We start from the raw sequence: 18,789 nt of genomic DNA on the forward strand, positions 1-18,789 counted from the left end.
AACAAATTCACAAAAATTACATTTGTTACATGGTTGCGTACCTACAGATGAGTAAAGCTTATTCAGACCACTGAAACCTCTAGGATAGCATGATAGATGGCATGTTTATGAGATTACTTTTTTTTCTGTTTAGTTTTTAAATAGATGGAATTGTTTTCATCTGAGAACTTTATTTCCATCCACAGCCTTGGAGTGTCTCTGAGCTTTCAGTTTGGGTTTATCTTTGTTTTTCAGCATCGGAGCACTTACTCCTAAGTCACTTGCTCTATTGACTTTGTTTTACACATAAAATAAGGCACTTAACTATCGGACATTTGGGCACCCACATCCCAATATCTACACACCAATTCTACCAAACCTGTATCATGTATAAAAAGGAGAATAAAATACCAATAAGTAATACATACTCTAAGAACATACGGAAAATCAATAAATGTATATATAAATTACTTAAATTAATAAATTATTTGTATTATAAATAAACACTGAATTGATAGTTGACCATAAAAATACTGTTGTTTGTAAAAAAAATTTTTGTATATTATTATTCATATAACTCTATTCGATAAATTCCCCAGTATCATCTAGTAAGGGCCTTCAGTTTCAGTAAACAACTAATGGAACAACACTCATTTATGCCTGGCTAGGTATAGGTGTTAAGCAACATTTTCCAGGAAAGCTCCCGTCTCTCAAGCTGTAATGCCCACGTCCCATCTCTTTGTCCTTTCTCAACAATCTCAATAACAGTATATCTAAAAGAATGGCCCTCATTGGCCAAAATATGTTAGGCCAATACACTATGAGTATTCCCCTTCTTAATGTTGTACTCGTGCTCATATATTCTCTCCATCTTACACCTCTTACACTGCTTGGCTTTCCCTACGTAGAAACAGGGGCAAGACTGACACAAGGCTAATAAAATGCACTCTCTTGCATTACAAAGCAAATGTACCCTTTAATTTGTAGTTTACCCTTATAATAATAAAACCTTTCCCAAGCTGTGTTTGCAATGGGGCCATAATCCACATTTCTTCATTGTAGAGGTTTTTGCCCTACTTGGACCCCCATCCTTGTGTGCCTCCAAAATTTCTTTTAAATTCCTGCCTCTCCTAAATGTAATATTTGGTCCATTTCAAACATTTTCCTCTAGAACGGCCCGGTTCTTATTCAAAACCCACCTTAACCATCTATAATCACTGCTACAGGTGATGTTTTTGAAAAGAGGTTACCCTTCGGCCTTGGTGGATGAGCTTTTAAATGAGGTTCAAAGAAAGAGGGAGTCAGGCTTCTACAGGCATATTTTAAGTGGGGTAAAAGAGAAGGACAGGAACAAAAATGTTAATTTTGTATATGAGGGCCAGGTGACAATTTGTGGCCCCAAAGGGTAACCAGATAGGGTATGCTGACTTCATTGCAAATTTAATAACTACAAATTGAGAGGCACATTTGATTGTAATACAAGGTGTGCAGTTTATCTAGCCAAATGGTTAAGTGCCTTATTTTAGGTGTTTGTTGATCTCAAATCATCTAAAACTTTTTAAAGGCTATTAGATTTAAAAAAAAAACTGATTTCAAGAGAGTCATAGAATGACTGATTTTTATAAAAACAATTATTTTAAATTACTTTATTTAAAAATAGCATTTATGGTATGTATATGGGCTTGGTTCCCTACCACTGGTTGATATATCATGTACATTTTATTTTGTTTTATTTATTTTTTTCTTCTTCAACTTTGACTTGTAGTAACTGAAATTCTGAAGCACTATCGGACCTTCCTTGCAGTTACAGCACAGAGCTGAAATATCCCTTAAAAAATGGGTGTGTGTGAGGGTGGTTATCTTGGGTCTGACAGAAGTGGTTTAACCTAAGTAGATTAAAGTGTTGTTAAATTGAATTTGCCTGAAGAAGTCTATTAATTTTAGATGGATGAAAGCACTAACTTTTAATGTTGTATTACAATAACCTTGGTATACAATATTCCGGAAACAGAGTCCTTCCTGAAGCAGTTTATGTGTTTTTTCTGAACATTAGAATGATGATCCAGAGGTAAACGGAATGTAAGAAAATACAGTTCTTTTTGGTGGGTCTTGATGCAGAGAAAGCATTTAGCAAAGTAAGCTGGGATGTCATGAGTACGGCAATTTCCTTGACACAATAATATTAGAATAATATATGAAGAATCAAAGTGAAAGTGTTCCTCTCCGATAAGTTGTGTATGAAGAGAAGAACCAGGCAGGGGTGCCCTCTTTCCCCTTTATTTGCTTTACATATACCAGCAAAGAAAATCAGGGACTCAGAAATCCATGACTATAATTGGTATGGTAGTCGAGAAAAATTCTTATTTGCTTGATGCAATTTTGGACTTGAAATATCCAGAAAGGACATTTTGGTGTTGTGGGACATTTTGAAATAGTTTCAAGTCTATTTGGGATATAAAACTAAGGAAGGTAAAACAAAAGCTATAGGCATAAATTATGTACCCACACACAGATAGATTCAGCAATACCCATATTTATTGGGCACGATAAATAAAATGAAGTATTTATGAGTATGGTTTCTGATATGGCAGCCAAGGATCTTTGGGAAGATGCTAATCAAAAATAATACAAAAACTGAGAAACTGGAAGTTCTTGTTTATAGTTTGTTACACATAAGCAGTAAAAATGTTTTTAGTTCTTTTAGTTTTACAAACAGGTCAAGTACATTTTTATCAACCAGAGGAGAAGTTATCGACCATTAATATAAAGAGCTGAAGGAATTTATCTGGAAGGGCAGAGGGCAAGAGTAAAGTGATAGAAGTTGATCCTCCAAATAGAACAAGATGGTTTAGGATTACCTGAAGTGATATTTTAGAAAGTACAGTTGTGTAAACTTACCATAAATGTAGATGTTCGAGTGTATTCACTGTTGCAGTCATCACACTTGGGTTATCCTGCCAGGGGTAGCCCTCAGTCGGCCCGAATACCAGAGGCTTAGTATTTCTGCGTCGGTTGCTGTCACTCCAGGACTAACGTCCGGTCGTCAGTGGTATAAAAACAGGCAGCCGACGCCATTACATCAGTTTTTCTTGCCCCAAATGTCAGGAGCCCCCATTATGGTGGAGTAACACCACCAGTAGAAAGTAAATACCAACAGCCCTGTAAGGGTGAGGAAGAGAAAGAGAGAGAGAGAGACAAGGGGCTGGAGGGTGGGAAACCTGGACTGCAACAGTGAATACACTCGAACATCTACATTTATGTTAAGTGTACACAACTGTACTATGTTCTTCATGTATCACTGTTGCAGTCATCACACTTGGGTTGATTCCCAAAGCTGAGTAACGGGTGGAGACAGTCAAGAAGAGTTAGGGCTGGCTAGTATGCCCTGCAGGACTGCAGTTGCAAAGCTTGCCCTGGATTTTGAAAAGATAGGCAGGTGGTAATGCTTGGTTAAGGTATGAAAAGAACTCCATGTTGCAGCTTCCAGGATGTCCCTGGTAGGGACCCCTCTGAGAAAGGCTGTAGAGGTTGAAGTTGCCCTAACAGAATGTGTTCTGACCCCCTGTGGGGGTGGTTTCTCATGGTGCTTGTAAAAGAAATGGATGCAGTGCATTATCCATTTTGGAGATGGTTTGTTTTGATATGGCTTTGCCCTCTGCCCCTCGTGCAAAGCTGACTAGTAACTGGTCAGATTTCCTAAAGGGCTTAGTCCAATCCAGGTAGAATCTGAGCTGTCTGTGCACATCTAAAGAGTGCAAGATCCTTTCCCCCTTACTTTGAGGTTTAGGGAAAAAGGTGGGCAAATGAATAGATTGGTTGAGAGCCACACTGGATACCACTTTAGGCATGAAAGTTGGGTTAGTGCTGAGGAAGACTCTGTCAGCATGAAAAATGATGGAATGTTCCACAGCCATAAGTGCTTGTAGCTCAGACACTCTTCTAGCTGAAGTGATGGTCAGAAGCAATGTTGTTTTCCAAGAGAGGAATTTTAACTCTGGCAAAGCTGTAGGCTCAAAGGGGGGGGGGGGGAGCTTTTCCAGCACAAAGTTAAGGTCCCAAGCAGGGGCAGGGGCTCTTCTTGGTGGCCTTAAGTTGCTAGCCCCTCTCAGGAACTGTTTGATGACAGGGTGTGAGAAGAGAGGTGGCTCAGTGCTGTAATGAGCAGAGATGGCAGAGGCATGGATTTTAATGGAAGAGAAGGATAGGCCCCTGTGGAGTAGTTCTGCTAGGTAATCAAGGATGAGAGGTAAGGAGGGCTTTGCTGGGTCAGCTCCTTTAGTCTGGATCCAGAAGCAATACCTTTTTCACTTGTCAGCATAGGATTTTCTTGTACTGGGTTGTCTGGCTTCACGTATGACATCCAGGACCTGTTTGCTTAGGCTGGCCACTGGAAGAGAAGTCAAGGAATAAGCCAGGCTGCTGGGTTCAGGGTCTGCAACTGTGGATGCAAGAACTCTCCCCTCCTGCTGAGTCAAAAAAGTTGGAATATGGGGGAAGTGCCATGGAGGCAACGGTGACAGACTATGCAGTACTGGGTACCAGTGTTTGCGTGGCCAGTCTGGGGCAATCAGGATTGCCCTTGGTCTTTCTTCCCTTATTTTGAGTAATACTCTGTTAAGAAGAGGTAGAGGGGGAAATGCATAGATTGAGAGGTCTGCCCACTGGAAGGATAGGGCATCCACTTTCCAGGCCTTACTGTGAGGTTCCTTGGTGCAGACCTTGCTGAGCTGGTGGCTGTAGGGGGAGGCAAATAGGTCCAACTTCAGGGTATGCCATTTTTGGGTCACAAGGCTGAAGGTGTTGTGGTTTAATTGCCACTCGTGTGGGTCTAGGAGATTTCTGCTTAAGTTGTCTGCCAGAGAGTTTTGGTTGCCTGGCAGGAATTGAGCTTGCAGATGAATATGTATGGCGGAGCCCGTGTTCCAAAGGGTAATGGCTAGCCTGCAAAGTGGGTAAGAGTGGGTTCTCCCCTGCTTGTTGATGTACCACATTACTGTGGTGCTGTCGGTTTTGATTAGTAGAGGCCCCGGAGAGAGCAGGGATCTGAAAGCTGTCAGAGTGTGCTGAACAGCTAGCATCTCTTTTTGGTTGATGTGCAGATGAATTTGGTTTGAGCTCCAGTGGCCCTGAATGCAACTGCCGTCCAGGTGAGCACCCCAGGCACAGTCTGATGCATCTGTGGTTAGGGTCTGGGCAGCGTGGGGTTGTGAAAAGGGAAGTCTCTTGTTGTGGTTGCATGCTGCTGCCCACCAAAGAAAATCTTTCCTTAGACAAGGTATCATAGATCTTCAAAAAGCAATGGCCAGGCATTTTGTGAAAACTCTGGGAGCAGTGGATAAACCAAAGAAAAGGCCAGAGAACTGAAAATGCATAGATCCTGCCCTGAAACATAGACATTTTCTGCAACAATCTCTGATTGGGATATGCAGATAGGCCTCTCTGAGGCCTAGAGCGGCTAACCAGCCATCTTTGGACAGCATAGGGAGAAGCTGCTGCAGTGTGAGCATTCTGAATTTTAGTACCACCAAGAAGGTGTTTAGAATAGATAAATCTAAGATTGGGTGCCAGGTGACCTCTTTTCTGGGTGCCAGAAAAAGTCTGGAATAGAACCCTTGGCCTATCTGATCTGCAGTAACAGGCTGAATTACCCTCATGGAGAGCAGGGAATGAACTTGGTTTTGTGCCTCTGCCCACTGGTTTGGATGAAGATCTTGGAATTCTTTTGGGGTTGGCAACGTGTGGAAATAAAATCTGTACCCCTAGGACACTATGTTGAGGACCCATCGATCGTTGGTCATGGAGGCACAGTTTTCTGCATGGGAGGCAAGTTTTCCTCCTAGGGGCACGAGCAGATGGGTAGAAGTGAGAGGATGAGTTGAGGAGTCATTGGGAATTCTTTCCATAAGGGGTGGCTTAGCACTCCCTGGTTTAGAAGTGGAGGTACTCCATTATATAAATGTCTGCATACCCTGAGACTGCTGTTTGGGGGGGTCTGTTACCCCTAGGTCTAGTCTGAGGTGGCCTTGAGGGGGCTGGTAAGTACCAATGTTTTGAGGAGCAATACTTACTGAATCTTGGAGGCTGAACTTACAAAAAGTCTTTACCTGTCTGCATAGACTTAGCTTTTTCTTCCATCTTTTTTAAAACCTCTTCTGCTTTGGTGCCAGATTGTCTTTGTTCAGTGGTGTGTCCAATAATTGTGATATGACATGATCTAGCAAGGTCTGTTCCTTAAGCCAAGCATGCCTTCTAAGTACAGAACCTATGACTGCTGCCCTGCAGGATGCTTCTATGGCGTCAAACCCACATTGCAGGGTATGCTTACTGATTTGGATTGCAGAATGCATAAGTTCCTGTAAAGCTTTATTTTCTGCACAGTCAGGGAAGGTAGATAATTTTTGTTTAATGAGTTCCATGGTATGTTGCTGGTATTTCAGCATGTGGAATTGACAATTTAATGCTCTAATGGCAAGAGTTGTAGAGGCATATACTTTTTTACCCCATCTGTCTAAGGCTTGAGAATCCCTGTCTGATGGGGTGGGATTCTTAGCTGTAGTTGCTTTTATTCCCTTAGGCCCTTGGGAGGTGACCTCTGGGTCAGCAGCAGGATTCTTGAAAAGAAATTTGTGAGAGTCAGGAACTCTGTAATACCTGTCAGGTTTCCTGGGAGCAGGAGGTAAAGTATCAGGAGTTAGACTGAATTCCCTAAAGACATCATCGACAACATCCAGAACAGGAGGGATAGCTAAGGGTATGTGCTGTGGTAAATCTAAAAATTCCGAGTCTCTTTTTGGACTGAGGATAATCCTGGCATTCCCAATGGAAGTGCTCTCTCAAAGTATGTAGGGTTTAACCAAAAGAAAAATCCTCTGGAGGAGAGGCAGAAGGAATGGATTCCCCTGCATCTGAACCCTCATAAGCAGATAATAGTATGTCTTCATAATCAGAAACCTCAGAGTCGTCGGACTCTTGGTCAGATAAAGGTGCTGATGACAAGTCAGTTTTTTTTTAGCAGGGGAAGGCTGGCTTTCCCTAACCAGCATGATAAGGTCTTCTGCCATTTTAAGCATCTGTGATTGTGGCAAGGAAGCAGGCACGTGAGTTTGGGTCGTCGGTCTTTTAGGCGTAGCTCGTATTCTAGGCCTTAGAAACTCGGTAGTTTTAGAAAGAACAGAAGACGCAAAAGAAGTTGTGTCAAATATCGGTAATGTGAAGAACTTCCTCAGAAGCTGGTGCCTGCACAGCGGCTCTGGATCCATCCAAGGTAGAGACATCTGCAGGTTCTGTAGTCAAAGAAGAGTCTCACGGCATAACTGTCTCCGAACGGGTCTCGGTAGCGGCCTGCAAATCCATCAATGCGGGCATCAGGGGCTGTGAAAGCACCTCCACTGAGTACCGGTGAACTGGCGACTAGCTTAATGGAAGTGTTGTTGGCAGTTTTGGACCTGTGTGGTCTGTCTCTGTCTTTATCCTTACGTTTTTTCAGAAGATCAGTAGTCAGACGGCTTACCGAAGCCATTTCGGAATACGGAGATCAAGAGAGCGAAAGTATTTAGCTACAATAAGGGCTTGACGATGAATAGTTTGGGCGTTGAAGAAAGCACAAAACCGGCAGAGAGGGACATCGTGGTCTGGGCCTAAACAGGTGACGCAGTAAGAATGGAAAGCTTGACGTGGTATTTGCCTTCCACAGGCGAGACAATTGTTAACTTTTTCTGACATTAGTTAGAGCAAGAAAAAAGGATCCCCAACGGGGTACTTAGCTTTAGAAGATTTCAACTTCAATTTCAGAAATGAAAAACTCAGGTAGTGGCCGACCGTCACTCATGCAAACTGCTTCTGCTTCGGGCTCCTCGGCAAGAACGACTGATGTAATGGTGTCGGTTGCCTGCTTTTATACCACTGATGACCTGACGTCAGTCCTGGAGCGACAGCAACTGATGCAGAAATACTAAGCCTCTAGTATTTGGACCGACTAAGGGCTACCCTTGGGCAGGATAACCCAAGTGTGATGACTGCAACAGTGAAACACGAAGAACATCTATGCAGTTACGTCTTGTATACATAACGTGAGCAGAAGATTATAATTCAAAGTGGGTAAAGGATGATGACGTGGGGAGGTTCAAAAAATAATGAGACAATGGGATTTTACATGCAAAGCCTTAAGGAGAATAACACCCATACAAACTATTATATTCATAAAGTTGGAGAAAGTATTCTAAGAACTAATTCAAAACAGGAATGGAGAAAAGAGATTTTGCTAATAAGGAGGATTGCAAGTAGGAATACAGAAAATAAGCAAGAGGAGGTTGGAATTTACTGAGAAAACTAGAAAAGGAATCAAGGTATTGGGAGCAAATACACACAGAGGAAATGTCGAGTGGGATGAGGCCAAGAAGTTGTTTAGACTGCAGGTTAGAGACAATCTTCCCTGCTAGGGATTGACAGAGTATAGGCAGAGAGAATGGGATAGGGCAGTCCTAAGTGAAAGACCATCTTTGGTACATTTTTTTAACACCTTTACTGAATTATCACTTGTGACATAGGCATATTCACATTTATAGAAAAGTAATCAAACTGTATTAACAAGTTAAAATGAACAAACATTATGCTTCCCATATACTGCTATATATCATACAACCTAAGCAACAGTACATAAATTATTCAATTCCTGCCACTATAGTACACTTTTTAGTTGAATCTAGAACAGAAGCTGCGGTTAAAAAGGGATAATTACTAAGGCATATAAAATATTGCATAGTAACTATAACAATCAATCAGATGAGGTTAGACCATATTGGTCAGAGAGACTGGATAAAGCAATTTACAGGGGAACAATGAAAGGACATTTGTATGGCTCCCAAGTACGCAACAAAGTTCAAGAGGTCTAGGATTTTTTGCCTGGAAGTGTTTAGTATGTATTTTTATGCCCCAGACTGTAAAACATTTTTCCTCAGGTAGAGTAGTTTTTGTGGAGTGTGATGAGTTGGCATATTTTACTCTGTCAGAAAACTTGGGAAAGCAAAAGGCTTTAACTAAGAAGCTGGGACACAGGACTATCATGAAGTCATTCAAGGAAGATGAGGCTCTGATGGATCCAGCAAAGTGGGTACCAAGGTTGAAGACAACCTTGGAGACCCAAGGTGTTGAGAGTGAATAACTAGGGATGGAAAGTTAACTGAGTGGGATGAGGGCAAGCAGAAGTTTTAATGACAGGTTAGAGACCGCATTCCCTACCGTGCAGCTGTTAAAATGGGATACTTAGCACGGAACATTAAATATTGAATGACAAATATAAGAATCAACCGGAGGAGATTAGAAAAGATTATGAAGAGTCTGGGAAGGCAATTTACCAAGGAAAAACAGAAAGACATCTGTATAGCTCCCAAGTATGAAAGAAAAGGCCAAATATTTTAGGATTTTGCTTGGAAGTGTTTACATAGATATTTTTACACTCCAAGCAGACTTCAGAGAATTGTTCCACAGGTATGTAGTAAATGCTGGAGATGTGATAGGAAAGATAGAAAGGTAATTGGGAGCAAGCGTTATAGGAATGTAACAAGTTGGCAAATGTTATAAATTCTCTAAAGTGTTATGATAGAAATATTGGGGACACAAATTATTGTTTTGAGCTGGGACACAGGCTCTGAATTACCTACACATAGTAATGCCTCACTAAGGTTAATGCCACTATCTGCCAAATTACTTGAAAAATGTAAAACAAAATCCAAACCAACTGTAACTGAAGTACTGAATATTGAAAAGGAAATAAAAAGCACTAGGTATGTCATCCTTAGAAAAAGGAAAGAGAAAATTACATAGCAGTAAATGGAATCTGTGAGAACAATAAATGCAATATAATGTTCAAGATGAAAAGTAGAGAGGTTTAAGACAAAGAAATGAGCAATTTATGCAATGTCAAAATGAGTGACAATTCTTAAAAAGGAAATGTATACTACTGCATAAAAAAAGTTACTGTGGTTTGTATTCTTTTATATTAATGCTTGTATCTGTAACACTGTTTTATTTGTGATTTCATAAAGGTGTTTTGTTTAAAAATTTTTTACTTGTGTTGATAAGAAAATATTACTGTTTCATTAGGGACATATTGTCAATAACTAGTAGGGATGAAGCTGTGCTGATACCTCTCAATATGTCATTAGAAAGGCCTAACACTGAATATACTGGGCATCAGCCTGTTCGTATAACACAACTCAAATGACAAAACTTGAAAGAATTCAAAAGTTTTATGCAAAACAGATTATTAAACTAAAAACAAAAAATGTAGTTATATAAAAATGTTGGGAGACATTGTCCTTAGACATTACTAACTGCAGGTTAGTGAGAGAGGACCTTATACTGATATACATGAATGCGTGTATAGTAAAAGGTTTGTAGCTGATTCCGGTGTTGAAATTAAGGGACATGCATGGGAAACTTGGAAAAGGTTATTTATTGAGCTACATCGGTTTAAAACTAACAAACAAGAACTTTCCACAGTACATCAAGACTGTGTAATGCTTTACTGCTCCAGATTAGAAGACTGGGCAACTTACTTTCCCTTTTAAGAGGGGTCTGGGACTGTGGACAGGGTGCAAGTGTTTATGATCCAACAGTAACTGATAGCAAACACTATGAAGACCTTTTGGAGATTTTGAGTTGAATCATTCTGAACATAGAGGAGCCCTTGCAAGACTGTGGACCCAAACCCTGCTCTGCTCCAGGACTTAAGATCCAGCCAGTAGAGTTTTGAGAATACATAGACAGAAGACCATGTGTCTGATTTGCAAGTGCTTTGAGATGACACGTAGCTAAAGGTGGCAGATGATGCAGAAGCTGATCTGGAAGAGTGCACTCCAACACGTCCCTGAATGGTCCTTCCATTCATTCCACAACAGAAGTATAACTTACCAGTCACCTGAATAACATTCATATAGAAACTAGTTTACCTTGATTTTCTTAGAGTAGAAGGCAAAACCACTTGCTCAATCAGTATGAAGGGCTTGTCCTGTTCAAGTAACATCTAAGCTGCCTGTGAACTCCCAGAAATAGAGGATTGTTTCCAACTTGTTTTGCAGTTGTGGATACTACAGGTAGCCAAATGGTTTAAGAGTAAATTAAGAACCCATTTCGGCATTATAAAAAACTGTAAGTTTATGGCATATATTGGTGGTGGGTAAATTTTACATGCATGCCTCATTTATTTACAGTATTGTTTTTATATATCCTTATATTTCTATAGAGTCTGTTCTTGTTGTTGGATTTGTTTTGTTTCTGCTGTAAAAAAGCTTTCAATTTTTTACTTTATTTCTTTTTAGTATCCTATTTTTTATTTTTACTATTTAAATTTTTATTCATTTAATCTATCTTCCTTTTGTAAACAGTCATGAGCCTGAGTATCAAAATTTTGTGCAGTGATATGCACTTTTTCCTCTGTGCTGATCTGTATGACAATAAAGTTTACTTTGACTTTGAGGCGGTTGCCCTAAAAATGACACTACCACTATGGAAAACTGAAAAAGTCTCATTACACATCAGGGCCTGCAGTTATGTAAATATCTTATTAAATGGGATGGTCACTAGAAAGGTCATCCTACATGACAAGTATTTTAGTAAAACTGACTTTGCTGAGTTTAAATGGATCCAATGCCAGGTTTTCCACAATAAAACTGGCATTCTAAGGAAGTAAGACTGCCTTCCTCAGTGGAGAAGGATAACCCTACCAAAACTGCCTACAAACAAGTCATTTATGAAGCATGGCCATTATGCAAAGCATGCAGAAAAGGAAGAAAGGTATGTCTACTGAAAACAGATCTGGCAAAAAAGAATTTGAAGCATCAAACTTGCAAATGGTCCTTAGCTCTCCCTTTTTGTCTGCACCATATGAAGAAACTACATTTTGCCAAGTGAGATACCCTTGTGTTAGGCTTCCTGGCTCCTTTCATGAGGGTCTATGTTAAATCATCGAATGCTTAAAAAGCGAACAATGATTTATCTAGCCCATGTAAGCGAAAGCTTACAACCTTGAATGCTTAGAAAAGCATTTTTTTTTCCAAGGGAAAGAAAAAATTGCTGTTCCACAAAAAAAAAAAAAGTAAACATTACATAAAGTGTGTGTGTGTGTGTGTGTGTGTGGGGGGGCTTTGCCCCACCCCCAGTTAAATATACCAACTCCAAGCTCGCACTACAGTCACAAAAACAGCAAAGTAACAGAAGCGGCCAAGCAATTTTTTTTTCCCAGGGAAAGAATTCACGGTACTTAAGTATTATCGTAACCAGATGTAGAAATCATGCTACTTCCTAATGTTATGCCGACAGTCATTTATTCTGCAGTGGCAAGTTTTGTTTAAAGTCCAATTCACTTTCCTCTCACCTCAATTCTACAACAGGGACGGGAGAACTGGCCAAATTTCACCTTCCGGGTTGCATCCTGTACTGCAGTAATGAACACTAAGAACTGGTTAAGGCACAGCGTTCCAGCTTGCCTGTAATACTGGGTCATTAGGCTTTTCATTAATGTGTTTCGTTACAAATGCATTTTAAACATTTTATTTTGTTGAGACGCTATGCAGGGCTGAAATAAGGCGCAGAAGCCATTTATCTTCTGTGCTTTCATGTCTTATTTGTACAATGTGCATGTATTTCTGTTTTACAGCACTGCGATCCTGTGTAACACGCTTCGGGTCAAGACAGGGTAGAATCCCCGTGTGTTATTATGTGTTGCAATGACTTGTGTGTTGGGATTAATTGCTTTTCCCTACAGGAATAATCCTTAACAGTAAACTCAATCCTGATTCATGTTGACTGTGGAAGAATCTGTCTAGAAAGTGGTGCATGTTTTCATCTGCCCGGTTAATTTCATTTGCATTATGGCACGCCGGTAATGCACGGTCCCGAGAAGACAAATCGCATACCATTTCCTATTCCTATGTCACATACAGGTTAAACCACTACTGATTTGCAGTCCATATACCCCTGTTCACTTCAGAAAACCCTCGTTTTGCAATAACGTCAGGAGTTATGCCTGGTCCCCAATCTGGTTGCGATAATACGCAAGTACCGAATTCGCTTATATGCCATTTCACTATTTTGCCTTTTCGTGCTTTCAAGTTCGATCAAGATGCATTTGAAAGCATGCGTCTTCGATCATTTAATAGGAACCCTTTCATGACAGTGAGCACCTCCCTGATAAAAGGTACTTGACAGGAATAAGTTTCAGATAATTTAGCTTGTACATTACAGTCCCTGTTTGAGTGGATCAGGCCTCTCACACTGCTGAGTAAGCAGGTCTAGTGGCTAGAATAGGAAACATGATGGTTCCTTTGCCAGCTGCTGCACCATACAGAACCAGAGCTATGTGGACCAGTATAGAGCAATGAGGATCATTCTGGGTCTTTGTTTCCTTCCTTTCTGCCATACCTTTGGTATTAGCTGGGTGAGAGGCTACATATAAAGAAACATGTCCAGGATAAGTCAAAAGAAAGCATCCACCCTCCAGGTTTTGATACACAGAAGTGTACTATAATGCCTGCGAATCTGAAGGTTTCTCAGAGCCAAACAAGTATGCACTTGACACTCCTCCATATGCTCACCAAGAACCTGAAATCTCCGTTGCCCACTTGCCACTTCTGATTGCCAGACTGAATTCTGCTTATTTTGTCTCCAGTACTGTTGAACATCAAGAGGATTTTCACCACAATGAGCATCATTACCTGCTTGCATCAAATCACAGGCTACCACCTCCAATCTGCATAAGAAGGATGATTGCCACCTTTGTTATGCATCACAGCACAGTGATCATGTTCTGTGAAAAGCAACATCATCCCTGCTTTCAGCAGTGTACTGAAAGCCCTACTGAACAAATGACAGACAATATCTTCAAGTTGCTGTGGAGTTTCATTTGAGACTACTTCCATTTGATTTAGAAACTCAGAGCTTCTGAATGGGACACCCAGGCAATATCTGATGTGTCCCCATTGTCAGGATTTGATTGTGTGCAAGTGGTGAAAATGGTAAGCTTTTGTTCACCTGGACCTGTATCATCCACAAGGCAAACTCAGTTAGGATGAACAGTATCAGTGCTATGGTCCCAACAGGCTTTCAGTACCACTGGATACTCCTCATGTGTGTCCTCAGCTACAGTACCTTTAGAATGACCAAGGCTGTGAAGCCAAAGGCCCTGAAAAAAAATCTCTCACTGTCATGGAGATTCTCTTAGCCTGTTAGAGAAAGAAGCTACAAAGGAATGTTGCTTTCTCTGGGGATAAAGATTCTGTGCATTATGCCACATTCAGAGTGCTCCAACAAAGGCCACTGTTGTGTTCGGGGTCAAATGATCAGAGGCAGACTGATGAGACAGAAGCTGTTAACTCCTATGCTCTTCTGGATTTTCTGCTCAAACAGAGATCAAGAGATGCAATCTTCTAGACTCCTCCTGGCCCATCATATAGGCCTCTGCTGGTGCCAGGCATTCAGAAAATACTCTGGAAACAGATGGAATCCCAAAGGGCAAGATGGTAAATTGCACAGGCAGCCTCTGCATTTAATCTAGAGATTTTCAGTGATCCATTTAGATTAGAACTTGAAGGTATACATCCTTGCATCAAAACCTACTAGTAAAGCCCTTGTCATAACAAGGGGGAGCATTCTGGACTTGGATACTTTCAAGAAGAGACTGAGCTTTAAAAGATCCAAGGTTGATCTCCACAGTATCTGTTTTGTGTACCAGTAATAGTCAGGGATAAAACACTACGACTTTCTCCTCAAAGGACTTCTTTTATAGACCCAGTAGAGTGACATTAAGTTCCATTTGGTATCCCGGGATGGGAAGAACCCCCCAACAGGACAGGATGGATTTGAATTCCATGCTGCACCTGTAAGAGATGATGTTCATGACCCAGCTGTATGAGGTCATATTTGCCCAACTCTCCCGGAACTATCTTAGTCTGCCACCAAGGAATTAGAAGAATGGGAGTTGGGTTGCAAGGAGATGATTTCCAGTTATATGGGGCTTGTCACACTGCTTACTGCAGGTCTATCTGACTTGTCCTTTACCTTCCACTGACACTGTCTGTCAAATGCCTTATTGTTCCCAGTCTAATGTCTGCAAAAAGGCCAGACTTCATAGGAAAGTTGCTATAACAATGTTTGGATGGGGGTAAAAAAAGCTGTTGCCACACTACTACTACTACTGCCACAGCCTTTCCTTTCTTACCTAATTTCCTGAAAACATCTTGGATATTGGTCCCAAATAAGAAATACTTGCTGACAGGAGTTTTACGTTGTTCCCCTTTAATGGCTTCTGCTAGTGAATGGATTATTTATGCAGACTTCCACTGACTAACCTTTTCTGGCTGCCATGGAAGCTGTAAACATGTTGCACCCACACTGTCATTTGCTTCCCCAATGTCTAAATTATCTGGTAAAGTCTTGATATCTGAAACTTCAGGGTTTCACTCTTCACTTCGTTAGCTAAGTGTTCTATCTGTTTGAGGGCGTCACAGTGGTATTGGGCCACATGCATTTGAACATTAACAGTACTGAAAGCCAGTGTGGCTGACATGTAAACCTTTTTGCTTCAAAGTCTGTCCAGGACTATAATTTCCCCATCATCAGAACTATATCAGTGCTTAAGACTATGTTGGAACTTTGAGTAAGACTACAGCAGAATCTACAATAAGGTTTCTGGAAAAAAGTACTGGGAAGCATAGTGAACTATGTGGAACCAATCAGCTTCTTAGGGGTGGCAGTTGGGAATCCAGTTCTAATGAGGCCATCAAAACACATCTTTAAATATCCTCAGTGACTGGAACACTACTGTGGCTTTAGCTTCTCCAAGTCCAAAAGGTCTAAGTATCTTTTACTGGTATCAGACTTTTCCTGTGCCTCCCACTTAGTGTTCTTTCACTGAAAGTCTGTCTGAAGGAGACTTCTTCCAGGGGGAGAGCCAGACAACATAGTTTCTTCATCTTCCACATTAGAGTGGCAAGGAAGAAGGATGGATGAAACATACTAAGTATTCCTTGTCCACTGATGAAGAAGCCCTCCCCCTTTTTTATTGGGTTTGGAAGAGGAGGGTAGAGAAGGACACAGCATGCTGCCACTGAACAAAATGTTCCTCCAAAGTTTCTTAAAGTCAATAATTGTAAAGGGAAGACATTGATGTGGAAAGAATACAGCGCTCAAGTACACATGGCTACTATGACAGTGTTTTTCAAGATTCCACAGCTGATGTATCACATTCCAGAGGTCTATCTGTCCTAGACATTTGCAACCTTAAGGCCAGGAGGCATGCATCTTTTTTTTTCCTTTGAGTACATCTCAACTCCAAACAGAGGTCTGATGTTCTAGTCAGTGCAACTTCAGATTACCAATCATCTGGCACTTTGCCTTGCAGGACATGCTAATGACTGCCTTTGTGTTCATGACCCATACCAGCTATACTGAAAATGGCAGGAATATATATGCTGCCATTAGAGTCTTGAGATCTGCACAATAGCTACGGCATTCTCATTCCCATCACAATTAAGGTGAATGGCTTTCTACTCTTTTGTCTTTTCTCCATTGGCCACCGCGTGTTGGTGCTGTTTTTATGTACCCTTTTAGAGGACAAAAACTCCCCTGAAGATGCCAATGACGGTTTAGAAGCATCCAAAATGGCCTTCAACATCATCTGCATCACTCATGCTTGCAGGGTGGTCTCCTCAGTTCCATTTTTTCCTGACAAAAACCTGCACAAATTGGCAATCAACTGAAAGAAGAGACTCTCCTAAGCAAATTAAGCATTTTTGTAAATCCTCACACAGGATACAACACCAACAGTCACAAAGGGTTTTTATGTCTACACAAGGCATGCCCAGAGGGGAAACAACAATTTTCCCTACAAATTTCACCAGCTAAGCAAAATCAAGTTAAATTTGAAAATAAGTGCAGCAAAGATTTTTTTCCCCCCACTGAAGTACTAGCTCTTGCAGATTCCTGAACAAAGTGAGCTCAGACTAAACAACAAGATGTGTACCTGTGGTAAGGAAAAATTGCATAGGCTGACTGTCTTTTCTGGAATGCAAACATGCACCCCTGCATTAGGAAACAGGCACTCCATGGGCAATTCACAAAAGTACTGAAGTCATGACAGTCAGTGGGACATCTACCTGTAACTAATTCCCATGCATTAACAATTCTAATATAGTAGTGATCCATGTGAAGTCCATCATTACTATTTACACAACACTGCCTTCCTAGTCAAAATTTTGTGCAACATTCACCAAGCAGAGATTACAGCTTTAATCAGCCTTCTGCTTACAACTTGGTACTTTAAAGTTTGCTAGGTTATTCAGGCTTGTGCTTCAATCTATTCTGTGTAGTTCATACCTAAACACTTAACACTTCAGCTAACATTTTCTAAGCAGCTTTAGCACTGCAACGTATTTTGGTGCAGTTCAAGTTGCATTACAAGTAGGGAGCTGCATGCCTTTTGTTCACTGCTAACAAATTAAAATGCAGCAGGAAGAAATCTAGGATTGTGAGGAGTTCCTCTGCTGCCTATTTCCTACCAACCCCTTATTTTATTTTATCCACTATTTGCTGATGGGATAGCATTGATGGCAATAGAGTATAAAAGCCTGTACTATGACCCAGGTTTATCACATTATTTAAGAGGCTTATGCATCTGCTGGAGCTGGCATGGGAAGGATAACTGTGCCTATCCTTGGGGTTGGTAAGGGAGGATGACTGGGTACATACAATGCCACAATCCCTCATATGAGAGATTGGGGCACAAAAACCTGCCTTGGGTTATAAATTCACACACCAAACCATGAATGAGGCATCCCTCAATGTAGATGCACAAGAATGTACAGTCACATGGGGGGGGGGGGCAGCACTTTGACTGTAAAATTGATGAAAGTTGACTGCTCCCCACCCAAGAGAAAGGGATAGGCCTATTTGATACACCCTCATTGCCTGGATGCTGGCAAGGGCAAAGAACACTTTCAGATCTTCCTGAATGACAGTCCCTCTTGATGGTTCCCAGTGATATACTTGGGAACCCAAATACAGTGAGTGAAACAAATGGGCTTGAGGTCCATCATAAGAGGCTTAATGGTCTGCAGACACTGAAGCAAACAAGACATGTAGCAAATAAATGAATGATGATTACCTGGGGATGACCAAAATACTTTCTTGATGGGGTAACCAAGCTGTTCCTCAAGAAAGTGATTTCTGTCACAGAATATGTCTGAAACATTTTAAAATATGTACACTATTTAAAAAGGCAACCATTTGAAATGTCAGAGCAAGTCCTGAAATATGGAGACTGAATGGCTGAATGATCAGACTTACATTTACTAAGTTGGAGATGCCATTTTCTCCGAGGTATGGTGATCTCGGAGTTGGTATATATAAGTTTGGGGTGTGTGGATGGAGTAGTAATAAAGAATGTATTTGTTAATGCTTTGACCAAATGCAAAGAGTATTGGTGTGCAAGCCAGGTAAAGAGAGTTTTGCAATCCACCACCAAGACAGGGTTCTCAACATTTCAGCACACCTAAGTCAAAGAGCTAAAATGTGGCAGACATAAATCAGACATTTCATCTCATCTCAATTGTCTTGGTTAAGCTACATACCCAAAATAAAATAAAATACAATGCTGACATACTGCTATTCTCCTATAAAAAACTGGGACTATCCTCCAGTGTTAAACCAAATTTGGAAAATAATATGGTACACAAACTGCAGCTGAAGAAAAGTGGACAGAAGTTTTAATGAACTGCATAAAACTGATGCAGGAAGTCAATATATATGTTACTTGCA

The 18,789-nt window shown here is 40.9% G+C and overlaps 1 protein-coding gene across 11 annotated transcripts in view; it reads right to left on the minus strand.

Annotated features, from left to right (window-relative positions):
* RIPOR1 (RHO family interacting cell polarization regulator 1) overlaps positions 1-18,789 on the minus strand; it is a 2,621,322-nt gene that overhangs the window by 840,438 nt on the left and 1,762,095 nt on the right. The gene's annotated exons all lie outside the window — the stretch shown is intronic.

The sequence above is a fragment of the Protopterus annectens genome, chromosome 16.part0, assembly GCF_019279795.1.
Source record: "Protopterus annectens isolate FY-2018-M chromosome 16.part0, PAN1.0, whole genome shotgun sequence".
Taxonomy (NCBI): Eukaryota; Metazoa; Chordata; order Ceratodontiformes; family Protopteridae; genus Protopterus; species Protopterus annectens.